We start from the raw sequence: 18,564 nt of genomic DNA on the forward strand, positions 1-18,564 counted from the left end.
AAGCAATTAGTAACGTGAGCAGTAACGTTAGTAGCAGTAATGTGAGCCATTGCAATGAGCGCGTTGTAATTAACAGTGATTTCTAGAAGGAAAAAAAACCTTTTAGCAGCAAAACCTTATCCTGCTTAGTATGACTAAGCTTAAGTCATTTGATCAGCATGAACCTACAACATTTATACCGCACTTTAATGCACACAGAAAATATTAGGAGGAGCATAAGAGAGACAAAAGAGGCTAAGTACAAGGCTTTGTGAAAACTGATCTAAATCCTCTCATGGAACAATTCTGAATTTAACCTCCTTTTCTTGTTTCCCAATCTCATCTTTCAGCCTAACAAACCTAATCCACTTACGATAATACAAAATGTCATTTCCGTTATTGCAAGCAACAAAATAAAGTGTTTTCAGTCAGATAACTTGGCAGGTATCTGTTTAGTCAACGGTTCTTATTCTTTCCAAGCCATTCATCATTCACAGGATGTTCTGCATTTTATTTCCCATGACCTGGTCCATAAGGACAAGGAGCTGCTTTAAAAAAACACACATAAAGACAGAGAGAGATGCATTATTCACGGCGGCCATGTTCAATGACTCAGCTCTGCACAAAAACAACTATGCTATAATTCATACAAAATAAGATACCATAATGACTGGGATAATAATGATTGTGATTTTCTATAAATTAATGAGTTTTAGTGAAAACTTATGACTGTGCAATCAAACTTAATGTGACAGAGGACAATATTCAACAAAGAATAATTTAAGATTTTAAGATTATGATAAACTAAATCATGTCGGATGGAGTCTAGGTTCAGTAAGTAAACAATATTTTCATTGTTTTACTTTCTCTTCTGTGAAGTTCTTTCAGTTTGTTTTGTGTGGAAACACCAGACGGGCCAAACCTAATATGCAAACAAGTCCATTTGAATTTCAGTCAGGGTGAACATGACATCACCGTAGACTAAACAGAAGAACAGATGCTGCGCTGATGTAGTTATTGAATAACAGAGAGCCCAAATAAACATTACTACTCATCCACAGCTTATTAAAACTGATTTTTAAAAATCCAAACAGTCATGTAAAGCTGCTGTGATTAGCCGTTATCCTGCTAACGCTCACTTTGACACTAAGCATCTTTCTCAAAATCTGTAGAGAGCTTTCTGTCGCTTTCTCTGTCTCAACACATACAAAGTTATAATACTTAGATTGTGATAGTAATGTGTATGGAGGGAGGGGGGGGGGGTTAAACAGGTTTAAAGCTGTTCAGAGCTACTGTGACTTCCTGTCTATGTTGCCTTTGGCTCCATCATAAATTAAATTTTAACATGACTCTCCAACCATGATGTTATACAAGCAAATATAGCAAATACTGAGGACATTCAAACAAGCTGAATAATCACAGGCTCATTTCTTTTTGAACAGGAACTCTATAATGAGTCAGTCAAAGAGTGGAGAGGGTTCTGTGGCTGACCTTATTGCATATGCATTTGTAGGAGTTTCCCTTTCAGACCCAAAATGATTCTGAAGTCTGCGCTAATCAATTTATTGGTATTTGCGCCATTATTTATCACCCAAAAAAAGCACATCTAAACTAGATGCTAATTTGCGCTGCTTTTTGTAGATTGCATTGGTCATTTTGGAAATGATCCAGCTGATTCTGTGTTCTTTAATTTGTGCATCGTCAATAGATCACGCACAGAACTTTTCAGTCCCATCTGCGCTTTTTTGTAATTGCACTCTCATGCTAATTTGGCCTGTTTAGTAAATCTGGGCCATAGTCTTATTCATACAGAGAGGTGTGTGCTAGATGCACTGCAGAGAGGCATGTGTTTACATAGATGAACACCGCCACAAAAAGGTATATGTAAATTAAACACACAAAATGATGTACAGTATGGGGGGCAGTAAGACACAAAATAAACATGAGGATGGGCTGACCCTCCAGACACCTAAAACTATCAAAAAGTGAAAAATATGAATGAGCTTCATAGGAAGGCCAGACACATACACAGACTACAAGAAAGCTGATGTTGATAAGAGTGTCTACGATGTAATGCAAGCAAAATAGACTATGGGTGGCAAAACTGCTGTCATAATAGCCACCAATGAACAACTGCACTAAACATACACGATCGTTCAAAGGTTTGGGGTCGGAACATTTTTTTTTTATGTTTTCTGTTGAATATATTTTAAAAAGGTACTTTATTCCCCTGCGACAAAGCTAAACTTTTGACAGCAATTTCTCTTCATGATCCTTCAGAAATCATTCTAATATGCTGATTTGGTGTTTAAGAAACATTTCTTATTATTATCAATGTAATATATTTTAATGGAATCTTTTTAGGGTTCTTTTATGGATAAAAAAAATAAAAAGAATAGCATTTATTTTAAAAAGATACTTTTTTAATATCAGAAATGTCTTTTTATCAATTTAACCTGTATGTGTGTAGGGTGAATATTAAAACTTGGGTGTGTTAAATTCAGGCGGAATTCCAAAATATGCCTTAGAGTGGAAGAGGTTAATGCATCCTAGCTGAATGAAAGTATTACTCGTAACAGAGTTAAAAAATAAAAATCACATTATCCAAAAATATTATAAATGATTAGGGATACATTGGAACCATATATACCAATTATCTGTCTGTCTGTCTTTCTCTGTAGTATATACAAGTATCTCACAAAAGTGAGTACACCACTCACATTTCAGCAAACATTTTAGTTTATTTTCTCAAGGGACGATACTATAGAAATGAATCTTGGATATATTTTTTATTTAGTCAATGTGCTGCTTGTATAGCAGTATATATTTACTGTCCTCTGAAAATAACTCAACACACAGCCATTAGTCAAAATAATGAGAGTACAAAAGAGAGTACACCATAGGTGATAATAGCAGTACGTCGTTTAACCATGCAAAGCCATATGTCCTATTCATCATGTTAATTTTTTGTCTGCTTGACAGGACCTTACAAATTTGTGTGTCTTGTATTAGAGCAGTTACAATTTGTGCTTTGAGTACAATTCTCTCATACTGACCACTGGATGTTCAACATGGCACCTCATGGCAACGAACTCCCTAATGATTTGAGAATTAGAATTGTTGCTCTCCACAAAGTTGACCTAGGCTATAAGAAGATTGGTAAAACCGTGAAACTGAGTTACAATACAGGCCAAGGTGATACAGAGGTTTTCCAACACAGGTTCCAATGAGAACAGGCCTTGCAAGGGTCAATCAAAGAAGTTGAGTCCTCGTGCTGTGCATCAGGTGCAGAAGCTGGCTTCAAAAAACAGACGCATGAGTCCGTCCTGCATTGCTTTAGAAATAGCAGAAGGTCAGCTAGTCAGTTCTCAGACCATAAGCCGCACACTGCAACAAGTCGGTTTGCATGGTCGTCATCCCAGAAGGAAGCCTCTTTTGAAGCTGGCTCACGAGAAAGCTGGCTCACATGTCCATGAGCATGAATTAATGGGACCAAGTCCTGTAGCCTGATGAGACTAAGATAAACTTGTTGGGCTCAGATGGTGTCCAGAATGTGTGGCGATGCCCTGGTAAGGAGTACCAAGAAAAGGATGTCTTGCCTACAGTCAAGCATGGTGGTGGTAGCATCATGGCCTGGGGCTGCATGAGTGCTGCTGGTACTGGGGAGCTGAGCTTCATTGAGGGACACCTGGATTCCAACATCTACTGGGACATGCTGAAGCAGAAATGATGCCCTCCCTTCAGAAACTGGGCCGAACAGCATGATAACGATTAACGACCCCAAACATTTTGACAATAATGGCTGTATGTTGAGTTATTTTTAGAGGATAGTAAATATAGATGCTATACAAGCAGCACATTGACTACTCTAACATATATCCAAGATTAATTTCTATTGTCCCTTGAGAAGATAAACTAAAATGGTTGCTGAAATGTGAGGGGTGTACTCACTTTTGTGGGATACTGTATAGGCTACATATATATATGTATATATACACATTTTATATATAAACATACAGTATAGCCTATACACACACAGGTATACACAGATACACCGTTGTGTTAAAGATTGTTTAAATTTATTGTACTAGTCAATATTTGACACTTAATTGTTACAATGTAATATAACAATATAATTTATCATATGATATGATTAAATTGTTAAATAAATTCCCTATTTTAAATTTAGACTTCCTTTGCTCTCATCTGACACTCACTAAAGTTAATCTTTAAAAACACTAATTATTGAATAACAGTATTACATTTAGATATTTAGCCAAATCTCAAAATTAATATCCATTTTTCATATTGTACATTATAATGCTGTGATGTCCAAATTCACTTTTAATCGATGTCTTATTTCAAATAACTGGTTCTAGTTTTAGCGTTTTATTTTTTGTTTATTTTGAAAACATAAAATAGAATTTTAATATAAGCTATCTATGAGTTATAAGCCATAATATTAAAATAATTATCGGCTTATCAGGTCTGGATATTACCATCCCATATCAATGGTGTAAGTGTACAGCTATACAAGGAGAACTCAACACAATTAAAGTTACAATGCAGAACAGCTGTCTGGCACTGATGACAGACATGTAGCTGCCTGGATTTAAATTACACTACATTACACTGACTGTAATGCAATATGGGTATCTAGCTCATGGAACGGAGCTCATGCCTCAGGATGAGCACCAAACAGCCATTGCTGTTAATAAACACCCCTCAGAGATATCTGACCCTAGGACAGTCATGTGGACAAAGCAGCTATTAGAAGAATTTTATCAGGTACTACTACTAGTTGTTTAGAGGTGTTCAGCTGGTGAACAGACAAACACACACACACACACGGCTGACAGCTGCTGGAACATTTAACACACATGCAAACTAGAGCAATAAACAAAAGATCCGTGCACCTGTCAAGGACACACACATAGCCTGTCAACACAAGAGCCAAGTGAAGAGTTTTAATATTGCGAGGGGGGCGTGTTGATGCTTTGGCTTAACACCGTCTAGTCTGCATCTCTGACAGTTCATGGCCATTACCATCAGTACAGACTGACAGCTATGCAATCTTTGTACAGAAAGAACGACAAGTCTAGTGGGTGGTGTGTCTCTGTCTCCACCTGGTCCCAAATGACAAGATGACAGATAAATGTTTTGTACTAACATGATTTAGTTTTGATTCAGATGTGCAAAATAATCCATATTCATCGTATTGTTTCTATATATACAGTAGTATGCTAGCATGCATTAAAATATACAGTAAAGCATTTTAATAAAGGCTTATCCCAAGTCGACATCTAATAGGCATGTATTAAGAAGGGTGCTGTTACTTCTGAAAGCATTACTATAATCTCTGGTTATTTCCAGGGCTGGTTACTGAAAGACAAGATCATAGCAGAAGTCATTATGTCAGAGATCAAAGTCTTTCTAGGCCTCCACACAGTACATTTTCCTATGATGCACAGTGTATTTCATGACATGGAACTAAAAATACGAAGGTGACGGTCATGTGTTCGCTGAAGTCGATAAATGACACACTTCTAGAAAATGAAAGCAAAACACACACGATTGCCTTTCAAGAAGTGAAAATAGTCTAAAGGCAAGAATCCATCATGAATTTTCTTTTAAAATACCAGATCCAAACAGTCCTATTAAATGCACTGTTCAGTTAACATGAATACAACATGTTTGTGTGATGTATTACATAACTCGATACATTTTTGAATTACATAAGTTGCTCTGAATACACATATTTGATATGGTTCAGTAAATATACGTGAAAATCTATTAGGTTACACTACCCTAAAGGCTGTGTTGTGTAAAGCATGTTATCTTTATTGTCTACTGCTTGGATGGACTCTGCTGGAAAGAGCAGTTAAAGTCTGGGGGGCAAAGGTCATCATCTGTTCTCAAAATAGCAGTCCAGTTCAACATTAACATGAACAACTGCGCTAGGCTTTTCAATCACATTAACTTAAGGGATCATTAAGAACATTTGTGTGAGGGTTGGGAACCAAGAACTACTTCTTATTCAGAACCAGTTATAATTCTTAAACGATATTGGACTTTTATGACTTACAGTTCCATAAACATGCTTTCTTTCAAGAAACAGAAAACCTAACCAGATTGATGATACTTTTTTGCCGATACTCACAATTTTTAACTTAACTGTTCTTTAATGTTTGTTGATTTTGTTGTAGTATAATTACTTACTTGTTGATAGTACAGTTTGTTTCATTTTGTAAACGCATCAAGTATGGCCCGATTTCAAACCAAAACCCTTAAAGGTTCAGTGTGTGATTTTCAGCGGCATCTAGTGGCGAGGTTACGAATTGCAACCAACAAAAGTTACGGTGGCCGACAGGAAAATATGTCATCGTCTGAGACAGCAGAGAGTAGCCAGTTCAGCAATGAGGTTTCTTTACAAGGATAAATTAAGAAGTTATGTTTTCTTAAATATTCAGTAAAACTATGTTATTGCGAATATTATTTTTACTTGTTCATCATTGTGTCAGTGTTTTATCTGCTGAACTAAGCTTGCTTCCTTGCACGAAGAGCAACATAGTAACGAAACGCGTTTGTCGGTTTAGGGCTACTGTAGAAACATGTCGGCGCATTTCAATGTAAGGGAACCCGCGGTGTATGTAGATAGAAACTGCTCATTCTGATGTAATAGAAATATAACGGTTCATTAAGTAAGGTCTTTATACACCACTTAAAACTTATTTTTCAAGGTAGTGACGAAACGCTCTCTGTAGCGCTGTTTGTTCGCTGTCGGCTACGGTAGAAACATGACACAATATGTCGACCTCCATAGAAGGGGGTGCCCGCGGTTATGGAGATATAAATGTCTCATTCTAAGGTAATAAAAACATAACGGTTCATTATGCAAGGTCTTTATACACCACTGAAAACATAGTTATGGATCTTATATTGCATTTCTGTCAATAGATCCTCAGAAATATTACACAATGTACCTTTAAGCTGAAAAAATGACTCATAAGGTTTTAATTGACTTTATAGTCACAACTGTGAGCAGTCACTTACCCAGTGACATTTTGAACGAATTCATTCATTCATTATATGAATTATACTTTTTTTGTTTTAATATAATTATGTTATATTGATGTGTTGTATTTACTGAGAGCAGTATTTTTTCAAATTGCCTTTTGCTTACTCAAAATGAATCGTAAACGAATACGAATTGGAATTAGAATCAATTTCTCCCATCATGTGTGTGCGCACATAAATATTATGTTCGAGATGTGACTCACCTGTTCGATGAAAATCATCCGCGTCTATCCATGATGTCAATGCTCAAGAGTTCACGGTTAACTTCACAGCTCATGCATTGGGCACTCAGCTGACATTGCATCATATTACACAATAGTGTAAAAAAACTTTTAAAAAACGTACACTCCTGCAAAGCAAATGTGTTACTAAAATAATCAAAATAAAATTAGAAAAAGCTTCCCCTTAACCAGAGCGCTTATTCCAGACCATCGATTAAAAACGTTAAGGCTACTACAAACACAATTAACGCGTTATAGTCAGTCCGAAAACAAAGTCATATTCCTATTTTAGGATCGATCCAGGATTATAAATTAGTCTTTCGCGCGTTTTAGGCTACTGAAGTGAGACTCGTCACACACTCTTTCCAGCATCCTCTTCATATGCACCTTGCTCACAGCGATTCACTTGAGCTTCCAAATAAAAGCGTCGCGAACGATTTCAAAGAACAGTTTCTTAATAACGCTAAAGCAAGCAAGAGTCCTCTGCCTTGAGCTGATGTATTGAAAAAGCCTGCGCTCTGCTACAAACAACCCGTCAACCCAACCGAGGGCACCCATTAACCATACTATGATGCGCGTCGCAAGTGTGACTCTGAATGACGTAGGACGTGATTCACAGTGCACGAGCTTCGCGCTGGTTCTGTGGACGGGAGCGCGCGCGAGTGTTGAATAGCGACATGACATGTGATATGGGAACCTTTTTGTATATACTACTAAATACATGGAATTTTATACACATTCTGCCGTTTATATTTATCTGAACTCTCTTGTACTCATAATTACAAATGTGTGTGATATATTTGTTGGCTAGCCTATAGTAGGGTAAAATGTAGGATAGATGGGCCCGCAACAATTTTGTAAAAATTGATTTACTATTTTGAAAAACATAGGCCTACATTATGTTACAGTTTTTCTGAATTGCTAAAACACTCAACCGCATTCTCTGAACCAAATTAGCAATAGCCTAAACAAATTTATCGAATAAATCACTCTTTCTGTAAAACATTAAACAAGTTCAGGTAGATTTGCATCTCATGCACTCTTTTTGCAAAACTCTAAACACTTTATTACTCACTAAAACACATTTTGTACTGTGATGCACTTATGTTGTCAAACAACTACAACACTGTCATTATTTACACACAACGACTCAAAATAGTTCATACTTATTTCTAATGATGTGACCAAACCAACTGTAGGCTACATACAGTTTTTTTCTGAATTGCTAAAACACTAAACTCCATTCTCTGAACCAAATTCTCAATAGCAACCAATTTGTCAAATAAATCACTATTTCTGAAAAACCCTAATCAAGTTCAGGCAGTTAGACACTGTTTGCAAATCTCCTGCACTCTTTTTTCAAAACTCTAAACACTTCATCACTCACTAAAACACATATCGCACTGTGATACATTTGTGTCGCAAATGTGAAAATTGTTCACACATATTTCTAATAATGTGATCAAACCAACTGTATGAAATATGAGCCAGTTCAGAGTGTAGCATACAGGCGACACAGGTGCACTGATGATATGAACAATGGAAACAATCTGAGATTGAGAGGAGGCAACATTGATGTGGACAAAGTCCTCAGGCCAGAGCCACCAGGAAGACATGATGCTGAAGCAGAATCAATCTCTGCTTTTCACTGACCTTGATTTTGCAGTTGCACAACTCTTCTGAGTGTACTGTAACATGCTTTTCATTTAGAGTTTTTTACTGTAACCTTTTGGGCTTTTGCAGTTGGGTCACTGTATTTTCACAGTATGCAAGTGCGGAATATACAATATTCAATACTATACAATACAATACTATACTTGCAGTGGATACGATATACAATTTATTCACCTTACTAGCTGTCATTACTATACTTTTATATGTAATTGCAATTACGTAATTAATTGCAAAATGTGTTAACTGTTACAATATACTTTTTTTCTGTAACTGCATGTTTTGGATTCTGTGTTCTCCATTATTTGACGTAGCACGTAGTGTCTAATGAATGATCTGAAGTTTTTATAATATTGAGTGACGTGTATGATCTGAAAGCATTGTTTGATTTTGAGCTCAGATAAAATGGTTTTGAAGCAATTGTTTGATTGATACTTGTGCTTGTGCGTATTGCATCAACCTACTTTACTCCCCACTATGTTTTTCTTCCTCCTTGATAGACTGGGGAAAACTCTCAGCTGCAGCATTTAAAATTTAATCTGGTCAAAATCTTTACAGATTTCAGACTTTTTAAATAGTCTGAGATTGTGAAAGAATACACGAGAAATGCTGCCATGTACAGTGCTACACGCCTGCACACACATTTGCGGACAATGTTATGAAATATACTAGCTAACTGATGACAAGGCCAGCTATGCATAGATAAAGACATTAGCGCCCCCTTGTGACTTTAAGTCGCATTACGCTGATGACTCAACATTTTCCTTTTACAGTTTTTTTTATTACAATTGCTAACAAGCGTTTATTACTTAAAGTACTTGTTCTAAACTCTTAACACATCAAAACACATGCATCACACAGTTAGCCAAATAGTTAATTTTCTGACCAAAACCACATTTTGTAAAAATAAATATACAAACTCTGCATTCGAAACGCTTAAAACCTTTTTCTACATATACTAACTATATCAACAACAAAAAACACAGCAAACCCTACTCAAATGTAATCATTCTGTCAAAACATTATCATTTGTTTTCTATCCAATATGAACATACGTAGCTATAGTCAATCATAGCGCAATGACTGGCAATCCATTTCAAAAACTGCATGCCTTGTCATGTTTCAGTTCTACCAGCAGACAATATGAAATCCATAGTTTTACTGATGACCTTCACCAATGAGCATGTGTGAAAACACTTATACATAATTACAGTTTTTCTGAATTGCTAAAACACATTTCCCAAAACCATCGCACTTTCTCAAAACGTTAAACACAAATCTTCAATATATACATTCAGAGAACATCTGACTCTTCTGGCAAAATCAAACAATTGCCTCAAAACCATTTTTATCAGAGCTCAAAATCAAACAGTGCTTTCAGATCCAATAGCCTACACAGCGAGTCAATATTATAAACACTACAGACCATTAGACTCCACATCAAAAAATGGTGAACACAGAATCCAAAGCATGTAAGTTACAGGAAAAAAATGTATATCGTAGTCAACAAATTACTAAACGGATTTTGCAATTATATAAAAAAAGTATAGTAATCACAACTTACAGTAAGGTCAATAAATTGTAGGCCTATGTATGCACTGCAAGTGTAGTAGTGTACTGAATATTGTATAGTAGGCCTGTTGAATGTTTGTATATTCAGCACTTGAGTAACCCAACTGCAAAAGCCAAAAAGGTTACAGTAAAAAACTCTGAATGAAAAGCATGTTACAGTATACTCAGAAGAGTTGTGCAACTGCAAAATCAAAGTCAGTGAGAGAGATTGATTCTGCTTCAGCATCATGTCTTCATGTTGGTCCGGCCTGAGGACTTTGTCCACATCAATATCTCTGCAGGCAAAGGGAAAACCCCTAAAGCCAGATACAGCCTACATACTCCACACCTTGCTCTTTCTCATCCTCTACCTCCTTGTTCTTATACACATTATCTTCCTCCTCTCCCTCTTATATTGTTTCCATCCATTGTTGGTATCAACATTCAGTGCAACATTTTGAGTAAATTATGCCACTTGTATTATGTACAGTTGGTTTGGTCACATTATTACAAATAAATGTGAACTATTTTGATTCGTAGTGTGTAAACGATGACAACTGTGTTGTACTGTAGTTGTGTTTAACTTTTGCCTGCCAGTGTTTAGTGTTTGAAAACATACGTGCATCACAGAGCGAAATGTGTTTTAGTGAGTGAAAATTCTGTTTAGATTTTTTTCTAAAAGAGTGCATGAGATTTGCAAACAGGCCCGGTGCCACGAAGGGCCAAAAGGGGGCATTACCCCCTCAGATCTGATTTGTACCCCCTCAGTTTCATTTTTGTATTCATGGTTACAAATGAAATGTTTAATATATGCCTAATAAATGACGCTGGCTTATCTTTTGTCGACTGTGTAAGTTCTTTTTTCCAGATGTGAGTGGGTACAAGTCACATGAAAAATTCAGCCAGTAAAATTTAAAGGGGCGTGGTTTTATTCGACCCCACGTGATACGGTGTCTGCCGAGCAAATATCAGTTGTGAACTTGTGATATTATCAGCAATTCAGTTTCAGCTAAAATGTGAATTATCATTGATATTCAAAAATGAACATTAGAAAGTATATGCAGCGTATTTCAGACTCGAAGAAGGACACTGAAAGTGTGATTGAGAGTAAGCCTGACGAAGATGACAGCCATCAAAATGCAGCTGAATTTTTTGATAAGCGCCAATACTCAGAGCCAGCAGCACCCAGCACGAGCGTCGACCAGGACAGCCAGGCCCAAGCGGCAGCCCCGTCTCAACCCCAACCTCCTCCGCTGCTGCCTAATGATCTCGGAACAGAGAGCCCAGTCCAGGTCTGCCAGAAATCGTACCCAGATTTCTATTCAAATACGCCATGTTTCCATGTTTTTCAGAACACTCAGTGAGTATACCCAAAAACTCGCAACTAGGCTCTGAAACATTTGACAAGATTGTTGTTGAAAAAACACTGAGCGTACACAGACAAGAATTTAAATCTTTTGCATTGACTAAGTGGCGGTTCTGCACATCTACAATCAAACCTTTTGCGCAAAGGAAATTAGCACCCAGCAAAGGACGAGCTACCTTAGCCACAACAAAATCCTAAGTGAAACAGTGTCCGTTAAAACACAACTTAACCTGGTGCTTACATTAGATTGGAATTTTGCTGCCATTAGCAGCCTCCAGTAAGGGGTTCTTAAGCTCAGTCTGCACATCAAGTGTATTCACTGGCAGTATGCTCACCTGAGCCCCAGTGTCACAGAGAAAATTTCGTCCTGATATATAATCCGTAATGAAGAGAAGGCAACCAGTATGGCCATTGTCCACAACATTCACAGACTGTCTGGTACTCCTACCATGGAAATGACATGCCAAGAGATACTTCTTGGCCCTGTCCCCAAACCGAGCATGATATAAACATAATCTGGAGTCGTTTTGCTGTGGTGGCGCTTGTACAGTACGATTAGCCGCTCCCACCAGCGGCTTGATGGAGGCAGTGAAAGAAGCAGGTATAGCACAACTATACTATACTAACAATGTAGACTGTCCACCATTTTAGCCAGCTTTCGTAAGTCCATAATTGTCGTGCTTGCCAAAGCCGTGCTGACTTGCTCTGTCATTTTCCGAAGGAACAGTTCCTTGAATATAAAGCAGGGTTATGTCCACCTAACAATGTCAGCATGTGGTCCATAAGCTCAGAGGACTTTGCATCACCCAGTCCTGGTAACGAAAGAAGGTGCCTCACAGACTCTGATTCAGTCAAACCAAAAGTCCCCAAAAGGTACGTTTTATGGGCACCATTCTTGTCCACTTTCGGAGGTTCGTTTAACAGGCTTACTGCTCGCGATGCTGTAGAGCCGCTGAGTGAAGCTACAACGTAGTAGTACTTTGTGTCATCCACAGTGATGTTTCCCAGCTCAAACTGTGCCTCCACCTGGGCAAACCATGCCATGGCTTGCTGCTCCCAAAAATCCTGTAACTTGAGCGCGATTGCTTTGGCCGTCATATTGTCAAACCACAACAACAAAAAACTCTGGAAATGTCCAAGAGCATGGGGGTCACCACATGTAAGGTGTTCGTGTGATTACATGAACAGAGACGACATCAAAACTTTATGAAAAGCCATGAACTGGTTAACGCTTTTAATCATACTAAAACACATCAGAAAAACATCACTCCCTTAAAGGGGGAACACACACCGCAAAAAACTAACATTATTAAAACCTAACAAGCACTGTACAGTATGTGAATTCTGTTACATCTTTAAGCATATGTCGCCACAGTAGGCTATATATATATATAATGGGAGCGCTTGTTTCCTGTTTATACTAAATTATTAACATGAATCACAATGTTGGAGATCTCCAAAACAAAAATGATGAATGGAAAACAAACTGTCCTGTCGAAGTGATTCATGTTGAGGTCAAAGGGCACAAAGGTCAGATACTTAAAACTTCAGGAGACCACAGAGGACTCATTTATGTATTTGACTATTTGTGTATTTGACTATATTCAAAAGTCTTTGAAATAGACACAACAGCACCTGTAAAAGCTTTACTCAGAAAAACACGATCATGCGTTTCCTGTAACTCTAGTTTGTTGTACAAGTTAGGATTGCTCCAGTCTGCCTCACTGTCTTGCTGCCATGTGGTTTGCATCTGTAAGCTCCGCATAGCTTTCCGTTTTGAATCTCTATTTACTATCATTCCTTGTTGTTTATAACACTAAATATATCATACTCATCAACTAGATATCTGACATTATCTAATTGTGTCTGTCACATTGATCTGACTTCGCTAACCTTATTCTAAATCACTATCGATAGCCTTCATCTAGCCTGTTAACCTGCCATCCGTGTTTGCTGTCTTTTTCTCTCTCTCACGCACTCGCTCCTTTTTTGAGTCCATCAAACAACTGTGGTGAGTAGATCAGTCAACAAACATGTTAAGTAATGTCTTCTCCTGTTATTGTTACTTGCACTGCGCGTCACATGTATAGTTTAGCCTTCTCTGTCAGCGCCGAGGACTTTACATCTGATAAATGCAGGGAGATAGTCAGGCTGACGGAGAAGATTTCAGAACTAGAGACACACATCCAAACTTTAATCGAGGATAGTTAGAATGCAAGGGCTTTAGATACTGCTTTGGATGCGACTTGCTTAGTGAACTCTGTATATTGTTCGGTTCCGGCTGTAGAGCCCGTGCAGCAGGGCAACTGGGTGACCATGAGACGCTGCAGTCGCGGGACAAAACACCGCTCTTCCATTCCGATTACCATAAAAAATAGATTCTCCCCACTCAGTGAAACACCCACTGAGTATCCTGTTGAAAGTGCCCTAGTTATTGGTGATTCTATTACCAGAAACGTGAAAATAGAGACACCAGCCACCATAGTCACATGTTTGTCAGGAGCCAGAGCACCAGACATCAAAGTAAATTTAAAAGTGCTGGCTAATGTTAATCGTAAATTCTCTAAAATTAGTATTCAAGTCGCCACTAATGATGTTTGACTTCGCCAGTTGGAGATCACTAAAATTAACATTAAAGAGCTGTGTGAACTTGCAAGTACGATGTCTGGCACTGTAATTTGCTCTGGCCCCTTTCCTGTTCGCAGGAGTGATGAGATACTTAGTACACTGTCTTCACTCAATGGCTGGCTGTCTAAGTGGTGTCCGCAAAATAACATAGGGTTATAACTCTACTAACTCTAGTAATACTGAATGTCACAGTCTTATCCCTAAAATCCACTGGATCCGTCTACGGCACGGAACGTCAGCGTCGCCGCGGCCATTATAGTCAATGCTCTTAAGTCCACCAGCTGCGGACGCAGCGTGTCTCAGAAGCGTCCCAGAAGCGTCTCTCCGCTCCGCTCCGCAGAGAATAGGTAGCAGGTCTATTTTCGCCGCTTGCCGCGTCAAGCAGCACAGAGTACATCGTACCGGGCAGGAAGTCAGACACAGAGCGGCATAGAGGATCCGGTCGATTTTCAAAATAAAACACCCTGTGGAGACCAACTGCTGAAACACGTCTGAGACGCTTCCAGTGGACTTTGACGCCGAGCTAGGGACGCATCAAAAACGTGGCGCTGACGTTCCACGCCGTAGACGGATGCAGTGGATTTTAGGGGTTAGAGCTCAAACATGACAATCTGGGCCTTGGGTCAGGAAGCAGCTGTCTGCTAGCTGTCTCACGTCACTGAGGTCAGATAAATCCCATCACATAGTGACTCATTATCCTCACCTAGATATCATATAGAGACTGTGTCTGTTCCCCAAACTAGGAAATACAAAAAACTCTCAAACCCATTTAAGGGTAAAAAATTGATTGAGGTTCAACAAATAAAAAACAAATATAATACAGATGAACAAATGATAAATCTCAAATAGCTGAATTTTCGATCACTTTCTTCAAAAGCACTTATTGTTAATGATATGATTACAGACGTTAACCTAGATAAACTTAAGGTAACATAAACTTGGGTAAAACCAGACACTTACATTACTTAAAATGTTATGTGGTTGAAGGATGAACCCAAACGCAGACAGCAAATGACTTTCACAGGATTTATTAAAGGACAAAAACAAAACAAAAGCCCACGATGGGGCAAAACAAGACAGGGCAAGGCAAATACTCAGACAGTAAACTTATAACTACGACAGGAACAGACACTTCTTGATGACAAGACTCTCAACAGATTACTCACGGCAAGACTCACACAACGTATGACAATGTCAAACAATGAACCGACATAGGACAGCAAACACAAGGGGATTATATAGGGGACACTAATGACGAGGACAGGTGAAACTGACTAGACAATAATGACAAGACGGGGATAACAAGGGGGCGGGGTAACGTAACGAGACAACACAAGCACATGGCCCAAACAATTGGCCATGCGCTTGTACACAAAACATGGGTCTGCCATCATCCTGCCACAAGACTGGAGAAGTCAAAGACATTCCAGACGCTCCTCAAAGGGAAACTAAACACAAGACAGACCGTGACATAGATAGAAACCAACAAAACATGGAAAAACACTAATAAAGGCATACATGAAAACACTATGACAGGGTTGGGATGAAAAATCAAAAACAACATACAAGGCAGAGGAGGTGGAGGAAACACAGAGTTCATGGGGGGAGGTCCAGGGTGGATGGGAGGACTGGGGGTCTTGGGTCCACGGGATGAGGGCTGAGGGCGAGGACTCTGGGCAGGTTTAGACGGAGACACACGAGGAGAGGTCTTGGGGGAAACAGTCCGGGGCTTAATGATGACAGGGACGGCCGGGGAAACACACACAGGTACTGTAGGTGACAGGATAGGAAACTTGACTGGGAAAACAGGAGGCAACAAAACAGGGGGGGTAACAGGCGGTTGAAGAGCAGGAATAGGCGCCAGGCTCTCAGCATCAGACCTGGAACCAGTGCTCCCTGAAGACGAATCAGACTTGACACTATCCATCTCCAACTCAATAACGTTAGAGGCGCCTGCAGCAGCGGGCTCTGGAACGGCGCCTTCAGCAGCGGGCTCTGGAAGGGCGCCTGCAGCAGCGGGCTCTGGAACGGCGCCTGCAGCAGCGGGCTCTGGAACGGCGCCTGCAGCAGCGGGCTCTGGAACGGCGCTTGCAGTAGGACGGGAGGCTCCCCTCCTCCTCATCCTCTTTCTCCTAGGTTGGAAAGCAGAGACCATAGCCGGAGCTGAGACGGGTTGGGAAAGTTCAGCGGGAACCACCGCAGGTACAGCAGACTCTGTGGAGGAGAACTCTGACGGCGATTCCCACGACAGCCGTCTTCCTTGCTTTCCACGAAGACTCATAGCTGCGGAAGGCGCCTCGGCAGTCAAGGTGGAATGAGTCTGGTCCCCCAGTGTAGCCATGGCGAGGACGCGACCCTCCGGGATCACGGACAGCACGGCCAGCGATGACGACATGGAGATAGTCTGCGGCTCCTTTCGACACAAATGATCCACCAACTCTCAGAAAGGATGGTGGACCAGTCTCTCCCGTTCAGCCAGAGGAGGAGGGGTATTGAGACCTCGCGAAGAAGTAACGGTTGACCAGGATCTCTGGCAAGAAAAATCTCTTCCCTTCCACGACCTGGGCGTACCGTCTCAAGGTCGACTCACCCTGGGGAGGAAACGGAAGTTTTCCCCTCTTGCTGTCGGCGATAGCCGACTATCACCATAGTTCCTGGTCATCCGAATGTTGCTTGACGGAATAAGACATACTGTCTGCTGGGTTCTGTTGTGGTCGGTTCATTCTGTTATGTGGTTAAAGGATGAACCCAAACGCAGACAGCAAATGACTTTCACAGTATTTATTAAAGGACAAAAACAGAAAAAAAAGCCCACGAAGGGGCAAAACAAGACAGGGCAAGGCAAATACTCAGACAGTAAACTAACAACTACGACAGGAAGAGACACTTCTTGATGACAAGACTCTCAACAGATTACTCACGGCAAGACTCACACAACATATGACAATGTCAAACAATGAACCGACACAGGACAACAAACACAAGGGGATTATATAGGGGACACTAATGACGAGGACAGGTGAAACTGACTAGACAATAATGACAAGACGGGGATAACAAGGGGGCGGGGTAACGTGGCGAGACAACACAAGCACATGGCCCAAACAATTGGCCATGCACTTGTACACAAAACATGGGTCTGCCATGATCCTGCCACAAGACTGGAGAAGTCAAAGACATGATGGCAGAATCATGACATTAAATGAGTCTACCCCGCAAGATTACTGCTATAAACACGAGGCTCATTTAAAAGGAAAAGGGGGAGGTATTGCTGTAATTTATAGCAATATCTTCAGTATTACTCAGAAGTCTAGTTTCAAATAAAATTATTTTGAAGTGATGGTGCTTTCTGTAACGTTATCTATAGCGTAAGTGATAAATCCCATTCGACATTTGTGCTGGCTACTGTATACAGGGCACCATACAGATTTTATCAAAGAATTTGCTGATTTTCTATCAGAGTTAGTACTGGCTGCAGATAATGTCCTAATTGTTGGTGACTTTAATATCCATTTAGATAATGAAAAAGACGCATTGAGATCAGGAGAAGAGGAAGAATTGTCTAAACTCGTTAAATCATCTAAATCAACAACATGTATGTTAGACCCTATACTGACTAAGCTATTGAAAGAGATGCTTCCAGAGGTCATAAATCCTCTTCTTAATATCATTTATTCATATTTGTCCCTAGGATATGTACCAAAAACCTTTAAGCTGCTAATTATTAAACCTCTTATTAAAAAAACGCAACTTGATCCTAGAGAATTAATCAATTATAGGCCGATCTCGAATCTACCTTTTCTGTCAATATTACTAGAAAAGGCAATATCCTCACAACCGGGGTTCCTATAACATCATTACATCATAAGATGTACTCGTTACATCATAAGAAGAATGGCATCTACGCTAATGTTAGTCATTCCGTTTATTCCGAGGTTTACTGAAGTCAGGCCGTATCCAGATCAGATGGTGGACCTGCACCTGGACACGACCACAACGCATCCCTGAAGTACCAGCCTCATCATACAACATACTCGTCTCCATACCGGCGTGATGACTCCGACCTCCAAC

The 18,564-nt window shown here is 39.7% G+C and overlaps 1 protein-coding gene across 3 annotated transcripts in view; it reads right to left on the bottom strand.

The window, feature by feature from the left end:
* Window positions 1-7,878, bottom strand: part of ccser2a (coiled-coil serine-rich protein 2a) — a 68,970-nt gene extending 61,092 nt beyond the window's left edge. For all 3 annotated transcript variants that reach the window (XM_077239647.1, XM_077239648.1, XM_077239649.1), the window contains exon 1: window positions 7,260-7,878. The gene's annotated coding sequence lies outside the window, so the exon portion shown is untranslated. The remainder of the gene's footprint in view (window positions 1-7,259) is intronic.
* Window positions 7,879-18,564: the final 10,686 nt, after the last annotated feature.

Source organism: Siphateles boraxobius, unplaced genomic scaffold (assembly GCF_051911475.1).
Source record: "Siphateles boraxobius isolate OS27281-9 unplaced genomic scaffold, OSU_SipBor_1 22, whole genome shotgun sequence".
NCBI lineage: Eukaryota > Metazoa > Chordata > Actinopteri > Cypriniformes > Leuciscidae > Siphateles > Siphateles boraxobius.